The sequence below is a fragment of the Chrysochloris asiatica genome, unplaced genomic scaffold, assembly GCF_000296735.1.
Source record: "Chrysochloris asiatica unplaced genomic scaffold, ChrAsi1.0 scaffold00022, whole genome shotgun sequence".
NCBI lineage: Eukaryota > Metazoa > Chordata > Mammalia > Afrosoricida > Chrysochloridae > Chrysochloris > Chrysochloris asiatica.
In genome coordinates this window covers 3,404,044-3,416,347 of record NW_006408540.1, presented here as the reverse complement: position 1 = coordinate 3,416,347, position 12,304 = coordinate 3,404,044, and the positions used below count along the sequence as shown (strand labels likewise).

General features: G+C 40.4%; 1 pseudogene across 1 annotated transcript; it reads right to left on the bottom strand.

Moving 5' to 3' along the window:
• Positions 1 to 4,766: 4,766 nt before the first annotated feature.
• Positions 4,767 to 5,836, bottom strand: LOC102817587 (annotated as a pseudogene). The gene has a single exon (XR_438689.1). The product of XR_438689.1 is annotated as a brain-derived neurotrophic factor-like (transcript).
• Between the last annotated feature and the right edge of the window lie 6,468 nt (positions 5,837 to 12,304).

The window sequence follows — 12,304 nt, the reverse complement described above, 5'->3', positions numbered from 1 at the left end:
CCCAAATTAGCCCCCAACTCATGGCAATTCCATGTACAATGGAACAAAACAATGTCTGGTTCTGCACCAACCATGTGATCAGACCATTGTGATCCATACTATGTGGATTCCCTATTTCCCACTATCCTTCCCCTGCATACCTAGGAACAAACAAGCATTTGCCTTCACCAAACTCATCCAGTAGCTCTCTAGGGCAACAGAACACCTTGAAGAGGTCAATAAGACAAGGCAAGAGCTATGAAGGTCACCTCCAAATTTTAGGCTTACTAAGTATCCACAGGTCTTTATTTATTTACCTTCCATGTGCTCAATTCTGTGTTATCCACAATAGTGACTACCAAACCATAAAAGACCAACCAATTTATTTTAACCCCAAATCCAGCTTGAATTTCCTTAAAGGCTCCAATTCAGATCCAGTGATATCTAAGATCCTAGCTACTCATTGTGGTCTAAGGACCAATAGCATCAGTATCACCCAGAAGCCTGTTAGAAATGCAGAAAATGTGGTCCCTCCTCAAATATACTGCTTCAGAATCTATAATTTAAAAGTGATCAAGGTGATTCATGTGTATACTAAGTTTTGAGACCTACAACCCTAAATCATTGAATTAACATCTAAATACCGATACTGGAAACCTAGCTTTGCAATATACCCACATGATCCTTAAAAATTACTTTGCATATTTGACTCTTAGTCTCCTCAACTGTATATCATTAATTGCTGGGTTATCTTTCATATGCAGTTACTTTGTATATGGTACAAATGGTCAGCACACTCTACTGCTAACCTAAAGGCTGGAAGTTCAAATACACCCAGAGACAGCTCAAAAGAAAGTCCTGCTGGCTTACAAGGTTTCAAGAGAGAGTTTAGTTTAAGAGTAAGTGGGAGAAGATAGAGTCCCCACTGAATAATTTTCATCTTGTCTAGATGGGTCTAGTAAAAAGAGATGGGGATAAGATTCTTATGACTTAATAGTGAGTAATTGTTATCATGACTAATTGCAACTGTCACAATTGTAAAGGTAAAAGCTTTGTAGCAAAAATGGGGGAGTAGTTAATCTTACAGTCCAGAAGCAGAAGACCCTAGGGCCATCAAGGGAGAAGAGCACAAGCAGAATGCAGGAACTTAAGCAGAGAGCAGAGACACCAGAGATGGAGGCAGAGTCTGGGACCTGGAGAGAGAGAGCAGCTGAGAACTCTAGGTTCATGCAAAGACAGGACTGAAAACTACCAGCCAGGAGGCACATTTGCAGATTTTAGAATGTGCCCTTTGATGGTTTAAATTATTATATATGCCTGAGTTTTTTTGTTTTTGTTTCTTGAAAAAACTAAAATTAATAGAGAAAAATACCGTTAACTGATAGTACATGGAGGGGATTACAATCATTGTAAAGAAACAAAGTATATGATTCATTGAATGTAAAACTGATGATCTGCCCTGTAAACTTTCATTCAATTCATAATAAAAATTAAAAAAAAGAAGAAAGTGCTAGTGATCATGTTCCAAAATGTCAGCCATTGGAAACATTATAGAGCACAGTTCTATTCTACCACATATAGGGTCACCAGGAGTTAATTCTATGGCATCTGATTTGGCATTTTGACCTTATGGCTATTGTTTCAGAATTTCTCAGACATAGTAGTCACATTATATTTAGGTACCTTATATTTTTACTAAGCTCCTTAGTTGATTCTTATGCACATTTTGATTTAAGGATCACTACTCCAAGCCTCGACTTTCATTATTGAAAAATTCTCTGGGCAAATTATTGACTGCTGCGGAAAGCATCAAGAGAAGATGGAATGAATACACAGAGTCACTGTACCAAAAGGAAATGGTTAATGTTCAACCATTTCAAGAGGTAGCATATGATCAAGAGCCAATGATACTGAAGGAAGAAATCCAAGGTGCATTGAAGGAATTGGCAAGAAACAAGGCACCAAGAATTGATGGAATCAAAATTGAAATCTTTCAAGAAAGTGAGGTGGCACAGGAGGCACTCACACATCTCTGCCAAGAAATTTGGGAGATAACTATCTGGCTGACTGATTGGAAGAGATCCATATTTGTGCCCATTCAAAAGAGAGGTGATCCAATGGAATGTGGATATCATCAGACAATCTCTTTGATATCCATGCGAGTAAAGTTTTGCTGAAGGTAATACAGAAGTGGCTATAGTCATACATTGACAGAGAACTTCCAAAGGTTCAAGCCGGATTCAGAGGAGGCCATGGAATGAGGGATATCATTACTGATGTCCAATGGATCTTGGCTGAAAGCAGAGACTATCAGAAAGATGTTTACCTGTGCTTTATTGACTACGAAAAGGCTTTAGATTTTGTGGATCATGACAAGCTATGGACAACATTGCGAAATATGAGTATTCCAGAACATTTAATTCTGCTCTTGAGGAATCTGTACATGGACCAAGAGGCAGTTGTTTGAACAAAACATGGGAACACTGAATGGTTTAAAATTAAGAAACCTGTGCAACAAGGTTGTATTCTTTCACCATACTTATTCAATCTGTATGCTGAGAAAATAATCTGAGAAGCTGGGTTCTATGAAGAAAAATGTGGCATCAGGATTGGAGGAAGACTCATTAACAACCTGCAATATACAAATGATACAAGCTTGCTTGCTGAAAGTGAAGAGGACTTAAAACATTTACTGATGAAGATCAGAGAGCACAGCCTTTGGTATGGATTACATCTCAGTGTAACGAAAAGAAAAATCCTCATCACTGGACCAATAAACAACATTCCTATCAATGGAGAAAGACTGAAATTGTCAAGGACTTCATTCTTCTTGGATCAATTATCAACATTCATGGAAGCAGCGTCAAGAAATCAGATAGCATATTGCATTAGGCAAATGTGCTGCATAAAACCTTTGTAAAGTGTTGGAGAGCAAGAATGTCAGCTTGAAGACTAAGGTGTGCCTGACCCAAGCCATGGTATTTTCAATAACCTCATATGCATGCGAAAGATGGACAGTGAATAAGGAAGACCATACAAGAATTGATGCATTTGAATTATGATGTTGAAGGAGAATATTGAAAGTGCCATGGGCTGCTCAAAGAACCAATAGATACCTTATGGAAGAAGTGCAGCCAGAGTGCTCCTTAGAGGCCAAGATGACCAAACTTCATCTCTCATACTTTGGACATATTGTCAGGAGGGAGCAGTCACTGGAGAAGGATATCATGTTTGGTAAGGTGGAGGGTCAGAGAAAAAGAGGAAGACCCCCAACAAGATGGATTGGCCAAGTGGCAGCATCGATGGACTCAAGCATTGCAACACTAGTGAGGCTGGCCCAGGATCAATGTTTCATTCTGCTGGGCATAAGGTTGCTATGGATTGGTACTGACTCGATGGCACCTAACAACAACACTGTCCTGGTGTGGCGCTGTGGGTTAATGCATCAGACTGTAAAGCCATTTGAACTGCAAGTTCGGTGGTTCAAGCTCACCAGCTGCTCCTTGGAAACCTTATACAGGGTCACTATGGGTTGCAATCTACTCAATGGAACTTAACAACAACAACTGTCAATAATGGAGTCCTCGTGTGGCACTGTAGGCTAATACATTAGACTGCAGAGTTATTTGAACTACAAGGTCAGTGGTTCAAGCTCACCAGCTGCTCCTGGGAAACCCTATACAGGGTTGCTATGGGTTGCAACTAACTCGATGGCACTTACCAACAACAACATCTGTCAATAAAAGGAGTCCTAGTGGAATCCTGGTGTGGTGGTATGGGTTAATGCACTGGACTGCAAAGTCATTTGGACCACAAGGTCAGTGGTTCAAGCTCACCAGCCACTCTTTGGAAACCCTATACAGGGTCGCTATGGGTTGGAACCGACTCGATGGCACTTAACAACAACTACAATGGAGCAGTGAGTCAAATACAGGTTGCTAACCACAAGGCTGGAGATTCAAACCACCAACTTCTCCACTAGAGAAGATGAGTCTGTCTACTCCAGTAAGGATTTAGTATCAGAAACCCTAAGCAGTGATTCTACTCTGTCCTATAAGATCATTTGGGAGTCCTGGTGTGGTGCTGTGGGTTAATACACCAGACTGTAAAGCCGTTTGAACTACAAGGTCAGTGGTTCAAGCTTACCAGTCACTCCTCGGAAACCTTATACAGGGTTGCTATGGGTGGGGAACCGTCTCGAAGTCACTTAACAATAACAACAAGAGATCATTATGAATCAGAATCAACTGCATGTCAGTGCACATTTGGCATTTAATAAAGAGAGTTGTGGTGGCATAATGGTTAAGTACTCAACTGTTAACTGAAAAGTCAGCAGTTTAAACCCACCAGGACGCCTCAGGAGACATATGTGGCTGTCTACCTGGTATAGTTCTGTGGGTTAATGCACCAGACTGCACAGTTGTTAGCTGTGCACTTCAAGGCCAGCAGTTCAAGCTCACCAGCTGCTCCTCAGAAACCCTATACAGGGTAGCTATGGGTCAGAACTGACTCAACAGCACTTTAAAACAACAACTTCCATAAAGAGCTACAGCCTTAGAGACCCCATGGGACGATTCTATTCTTTTTTTTTTTTTTTTTGCACCTTGACATTGTTTTAATTCCAACACCATCAGAAGTTAAAAGCACTAAAACAGATTGAGTACTAACAAGAATGAATATGCTTACTGCCTAAAATGTAAACAGAAGGTTTTGGTTCAAATTTTTGTTGTCTTTTTGTTTTGTTTTGTTTTCTGAAAGAGGACAGTGTATGATCAATTCACAATTAAAGCAGCATGCAATTTATTATGATGATTTTAAAACTTTTTTTTACGTTTTTGATTCTTGGCAACGGCAACAAACCACAACATTATCGAGGAATGTATTGCAGACTTTTAAAGTTGTGCGCAAATGACTCTTTCCCTTCTGGTCATGGGTATGTCCAGTAAATAGATTGTAGAACCACTGTACTGTATAAACTTCATTTATACATGCAGTTCATAAAATTAATTTCTTTTCTTAACTGAATAATTTACCCTGTTATGTATATATACAAATAGATAATTTTTGTCTCAATATAATCTATCCAACATAAATCCACTATTTTCCCCTTTTAATGGTCAATGTATGGACACAGGAAGTGTCTGTCCTTATAAATCGCCAGCCAATTCTCTTTTTGCTATCCATGGTCAGGGCCCGCATATAATTGGTAGTTCGGCACTGGAAGTTCCAATGCCTTTTGTCTATGCCGCTGCAGCCCTCTTTTGTGTAATCTATGGATTGCACTTGGTCTCGTAGAAATATTGCTTCAGTTGGCCTTTCAATACAAGGACTTTTTCCAGGACTGTGACCGTCCCGCCCGACATGTCCACTGTAGTCTTTTTATCTGCCGCTGTTACCCACTCGCTAATACTGTCACACACACTCAGCTCCCCACAGAGGGCAGGTTCAGAGTGGCGTCGGACCCTCATAGACATGTTTGCAGCATCCAGGTAATTTTTGTATTCGTCAAGCAGAAAGAGAAGATGAGGCTCTAAAGGCACTTGACTACTGAGCATCACCCTGGAAGTGTATATGTTCACATCCTTATTGTTTTCTTCATTGGGCCGAATTTTCTGGTCCTCATCCAACAGCTCTTCTATCACATGTTTGAAAGTGTCAGCCAATGAGGTCAGGCCTCTTGAACCCACCTTGGGCCCATTCATGCTCTCCAGAGTCCCATGGGTCCACACACCTGGGTAGGCCAAGCGGCCTTGTCCTCGGATGTTGGCTTCTTTCATGGGGGCAGCCTTCATGCAACCGAAGTATGAAATAACCATATTAAGGAAAAGGATGGTCATCACTCTTCTCACCTGGTGGAACACGGCAACTTGAAGGGATCGTGTCACAATTCTATTCTTGTCCTATAGGGTTGGAAGACAAAGTTCTTTGACCTATGGTAGTTCTACTGTATCTTACAGAGTTGGAATCAACTGATGGTGGTGAGTTCAGGTGGGTAGTCAATAAATATATGGGGAAATCCTTATTATGTTGATATCAAAGCCTGTGATATGAAGGTTGGCTTTAGTAGCACTGAGAAGAGTAGTCTTGGTAGTGATTTAGATAGTTCTCTTAGTAAGTTGATGTCTGTACTATATTTTGTCTTCCTTATTTAGTCTCCATCATAGATGAAGAATTGGTAACCTTGCCTGAAACTGAATCATAGCAGGAGGATTGCTTTATGGAAAAACTGCCATGACAGGCAATCATTCTAAAACATTCTCCCAAGACAAAGGAGCATGGTAACCTGATGCGTTATTGTTATTAGTAATCATTGCTATTCTGATTTGTCTAAGAATATAAAAATGTTTCCAAGGAGATGTGGCTTTCCACTTTTCAACTTCACAAGATGTTTTTCTACACGTGGAAGTTAAATAAAATAGTGAAAACCAAATTCTTTCTTCTTATTGTTGTGCAAGATTTCTAGATCAAAGAAATCCCTCCAATTACATTACATAGCGGCAAAGATGGAAATCAGCATTTAGTGAGCCTTGATTTTATACCAGTCACTGTACTTGTTGATATACCGATCAATTCAACAAGTCACCATTGCAATTCTATGCAGAAGGGATCATTGGCCACATTTTACAGATGATGAATGGGAATGATCATTAGACACAAATACCCCCTACCTACTACTTTAATGTATGGGTTCTTTAAAAAATATATATTGTTGATGTTGTTGAGAAAATACACAGCAAAACATGAATTAATTCAATAATTTCTACATGTCTGATTCAGGCACATCGACTACATTCTTCAATGACTGTACAAGTTGTGCCATCATTCTCATCCTCTTTTTCTAAGGCATTCCTCCCTCATTAGCATAAGCTCTCTGTCCCCTAAATCTCCCATTTAACCTTTTGAGTTGCTGTTGTCAATTTGATCCCATGTTGTTGTTAAGTGCCATCGAGTTAGTTCTGACTTACAGTGACCCTGTGTAGGATTTCCAAGGAGAGGATGGTAGGTTTGAGTCGCTGACATTGTGGTTAGCAGTTCAGTGCTGATTCCACAGTGCTACACCAGGACTCCTGGTCCCGTATAGACAGATCTTTAAGAGCACAATTCGCAAACCAGACATTCTTTACTACTTAAGCTAAACTTTAAAAAGACTTCAGGAGAAACTATTGGTTTAAATTTTAAAGATGATCTCAGAGTAATAGTTTCAGGGGTTCATCTGGTCTCAAGAAAGACTCCAGAAAGTCTGGGATCCACAAGAATTTGAAAATCTGTTCTAATGCATGGGTTCTTAATCTGGATTTCAGTTAGTTCATAGTTATCATCAGAATATCAAAAAAGAAAAGAGCTGAATATAAATACTCTTGAGAGTGCATAATTTAAAATTTATTCACTGGCTAATCCCTTGGTTCTCAGATTTACAGGATTACCCAGTTCATGAAATATTGTTTAATGTTCTGACCTCCTGGTCTCAAGAGGCATGTAATGTAGTCAATTTGCAAGGTGAAGAAGTATTAACACAGATAATAAATGATGACATTGTCTATGATGTTTGTCTCATATCTTATATATTGCTGTTGTTAAGTGCAGTTGAGTAATTTCTGTCCCATAGCAACCCTGTATAGGGTTTCTGAGGAGCAGCTGGTGAGCTTCAACCACTGACCTTGCAATTCAAACAGCTTTGCAGTCTAGCACATTAACCCAGAGCACCACACCTGGACTCTATCTTATATATGGATATGCCATATATTCAGAAAGATTTGTAACAAAGGGACCTTTGCTTGAGGTTGTACTTTTGAAAAATCACTGTGGCAGCATTGTGTAGGGTTTTTGGAAGAGAAACAGAAACTAGGGGCAGAGAAGGAGGCTGTAGTCAAATCCAAAACCCTCAATAAATGAGAAGGGAAAGAGGCAGCCAATGCAAGACACTCTACAAGCAAAAGGCCATGACTGGCCCAGGGGTTGAGTGTCAGTTGGAAGGACAGCAGCATATAGAGAAGCAACAAGACACAGCACAGAATGGGGCAACTGGAGGCCTCAAGGTTACTCAAACTGTGTTGTACCTAAACTCCGTTCAGATGTCTAACTCTGAGTCGGTAACCTTATTTGTAAAATATGACTAGTAACCTTACAGAATGGTGAGAAAAACAAACAAATCAGAAGTACAGCCAGAACGCTCCTTAGAAGCCAAGATGGTGAGACTTCATCTCTCATACTTTGGACATGTTGTCAGGTGGGGACAGTCCCTAGAGAAGGACATCATGCTTGGTAGAAGAGGAAGTAAAAAATAGGAAGATCCCCAAAGAGATATACTGACACTGTAGCAGTAGCAAGGGTTCAAACATAACAATTGTAAGAATGGAGCAGGACCTGACAGTGTTCGATTCTATTGTACACTTGATATGAGTCATAACTGACTTAACAGCACCTAACAACTACAACAAAAGCTTTACAGGGCTGTAGTGAGAACTAGTGAGCATGCAAGGGCCCATTCAAAAGACTGCATATTCCTTGGTCTCCTTTTCCCACAAAATCTATGTGATTTGTGCCTGAACAAGCAGCAGGGACATATCCTGGAAATGTGAGAAATGCAGATTCCCTGGACCCACCCCAGACTTACTGAATCAGAATTTGCATTTAGGCAAAAGCTCTAGAGATTTCAAAGCACGTTAAGGATTTGAGAAGCACGAAGGAGCTCTGGTAGCGTTGTGGTTACGAATCTGGCTGTGAACCGCCAGGTCAGAAGTTCGAAACTACCAGCTGCTCTGCAGGAGAAAGATGAGGCTTTCTGCTCCCGTAAAGGTTTACAGTCTCGGAAACCCTGTTCAGGGTCGCTATGGGTCAGAACTGACTCAATGGCACTTAACAACAACAACCCTAAGTGATCCTCCTGGAATGCTCTCCACACGGGTCCCTACAATTTCTCTCTGGTGCCTGAGTTGTGCTATTATCGGTGGCTGTCAAGTCATTTCCGGCTGATGGTGAACCCATGTGTGCAGAGTAGAATTGCTCCACTGAGTTTCAAGGCGAGGGTTTTCAGAAGCAGACCTCCAGGCGTGTCTTCTGAGGTGCCTCTGGGTGTGTTTGAACTGCCAACATTTCAGTTGACTAGTAGTCAAGCACTAAGCTATTTGTGCCACCCAGAGACTCTACCTTATTTCCCTCTCCTCCCATTCTCCAAGGGAGGAAAAATAGAGAAAGAGAATAAATGAAGTCGAAAAACAGCAGAACCTATAAGAATGGCCTATGACTATGATATAATAGTAATTTGTTCTTTTGGTAAAACTATCACTATAAGACGTTTTAAAAACATTCTAAAAAGTGAATTTCATAAATATTTGAAGATAAATTACTCCTAAAGATAAAATCAGGTGATATTTTTTTCTGCAATGTTTGTGAGAGTGGAGGGTAGCTCATTATTTTATTGGCACACCTGTTGGCAATCTTTCAAAATGACTGATAAAAGGAAAAGGCAGTGCTTTAGAGACAGTAGTAATCCAGGTTTGTAAAGCAACAAGCAGTGCTCTCAAAGGATGAGAGAGAAGAACCTTTGATTTTGTGGCTTAAGGATCAAATTCAACCCTGAACGCCATTGTGTTTGGCCACCATTCAAGTCAAAGCTTACATTTAGGCTCTTAACATTGTGAAGCGACAACATCATAAAGGATCAAAGCCTGGAGAATTCTCTGCAAGTAAGGGTTGGTTCAGACTCTGCTAAGACAGGTATTTTCTGTGTAGCATCCTCCAGCAAGGGAAATCTGCTAAGCTGAGAGCTGATGGAGGTGCTCTCCAAACACCGAGATAACAGCTGAGTGTTCTCCAAGGACTATGCCCCAAGTCTCCCTAGAATAGTGCTCAAAATATGTTTCAAAATCTGCCTGGGGATACCTACTGAATCCCCTAATCCATTGCCATTGAGTGAATTCCAACTCATAGCAACCCCATAAGAATAAGAACTGTCCCATGCGATTTCCAAGGCTTAAAATCTTTACAGAAGCAGACCTCCACATGTTTCTCCCACAGAAATGCTGCTGGGTTTAAACCCACAAACTTTTGGTTAGGAGTCAAGTGCTTAACTGTATCACCAGGACTCCTATACTGAATCCCCTAAACCTGCTAAAAGCTGGCAACTAAAGAGAATACCCCTGATGACGTTTCATTGTAAATAGATGGATGAAGAGTATATATAGTTCGCTTGGATATTCTATCACATGGAACATAATTTAACATTAGTAGTATCAGTGGCACTGTAAGTTAAGCACTGAACTGCACACTGTAAGGGTGGCAGTTTAAATCTACCAGCCACTCCTCCTTGGAAACCCTGACCAAGTTGGCTATGAGTCAGAACCGACATTGTGGCACTTAACAACAACAACAACAGCGCCAGTGTCAGAGTGAATAAAGAATTAGGATGAAATACCCTCTGTCACTTTTCAACTGAATTCCTGAACAAGTTAAAAGCTGCCTTATAAGTGACCAGAATGTTGTCAATAACGGTAACAACACACCCTATTTGTTAAACATTTACTCTCTGCCACAGACTGTTCTTGTAAAATGTTCCCTTAAGGATAAGAGAGAATAAAATTCTCGTTTTACAGATGATGAAACTGAGACACAGAAAGGTTAAGTATTTTTCCCAAGAATACACAGCTGACAGCTGATAATAAATCAACTTATGGTGTGACTCTGTGGGCTAATGCATCAGACTGCAAAGTTATTTGAACTGCGAGGTCAGTGGTTCAAGCTCACCCGGTGCTCCTTGGAAACCCTATACAGGGTCACTATGGGTTAGAATCGACTCAATATCGACATATTTATGTCATTCTGACTCCAAAGCCCCATTCATTGATTCACGTTGAATCTTGTCTGTCAAATTTTCATAATGTAGTAGCATATAATTTTCTGTAATGCTGGAAGTTATGTAGCCAGTATTTCAAATAACATCAGGATGTTTGGATAGCCTGTGGTAGACAGGTTTCAGCAAACCTTTCAAATTAATAGAGTAGGAAGAAAGGCTTGGTTGATCTACTTCTGAAGACAAGTCAATGAAAACCCTGTAGAGCACAGCAGAGTATTGTTGGATCATAATATTGGAAGATAAGCTTTTAGGTTGTAAGGCATACAGCGGCCACAGTGGATGCAGTCATCCCAATGATAACTAAAACGATTTAGGATCAAGGAATGCTTGTTCTGTGGGATATGGGATCACCATGAGCCAGAGGCAACTTGACATCAACTAGCACCAACAGCCTTCTCGTACCGCACCTTGGCTTCTTCATCTGTAAAGGAAGACTCCAATCCAGACAATCTTCAAGTCCTTTCCTGTCTTGATCAACGTTATTTTCTGTAATCTTAGATTAATTAAATGATATTATACAGAAAAGGATGATAAATACAGGATTACAAGGTACATTTGAACTTCAAGACTGGTGGTTCAAACCCACCAGTCATTCCTTGGAACCCCTATAAAGAATCTCTATGAGTCGGAACTGGTTTGATGCCATTTACCAACAACGACAATTACAATGGAGCTCTGGTAGCGTAGTGGTTACGAATTGGGCTGCGAACCTTAAGGTCAGCGGTTCGAAACTACCAGCTGCTCCGCGGGAGAAAGATGAGGCTTTCTACTCCCATAAAGATTTACACCCTCGGAAACCCTGTACAGAGTCGCTATGGGTCAGAACCGACTCGATGGCACTTAACAACAACAACAACAACAATGGTATTGTGGGTTAGGTGTGGGACTGACAACTGAAAAGTTTAAACGCGCCAGCTACTACTCTATTGGAGAATAAGATGAGACTGTCTGCTCCCATAAAAACTGACAGTCTCTGAAACCCTATATAGGGTCACTACAAGTCAGAATCATCTTGATGTCAAAGGGTTTGGTCTTTGGAACAACCACTGTCAAATCACAGTCTGAAGTTGTTGTTGTTAAGTGCCGACAATGTTTGTCCTGTTGGATATGGGACCCATAACAACCTTGTATAAAGTTTCCGAGAAGTGGCTGGTCGATTTGAACTGCCGACCTTTCATTTCAAACTGACCTTGCTGTCAAGTGCATTACCATGCAGCGCCACGCCAGGACTCAGATATGCTAAAACTGAAAGAAATAACCAAAGTAGTAGAAGGAGTAATAAGAAATATAGTTTTTGTTTCTAGACCTATGTGACCAACTAGTGCCCAAACCTTTTTCTTTTCTTTTCTTTTTTAAAAGAAAATTTCCCTTCATAACTCCCTCCATTATCCCATTATCCATAAGATTTTTTTCTTTAGGTTTTCCTAACTCTATCATGAGATATAGCACTTGTTTCTTGTCCTAAGTCTTAAT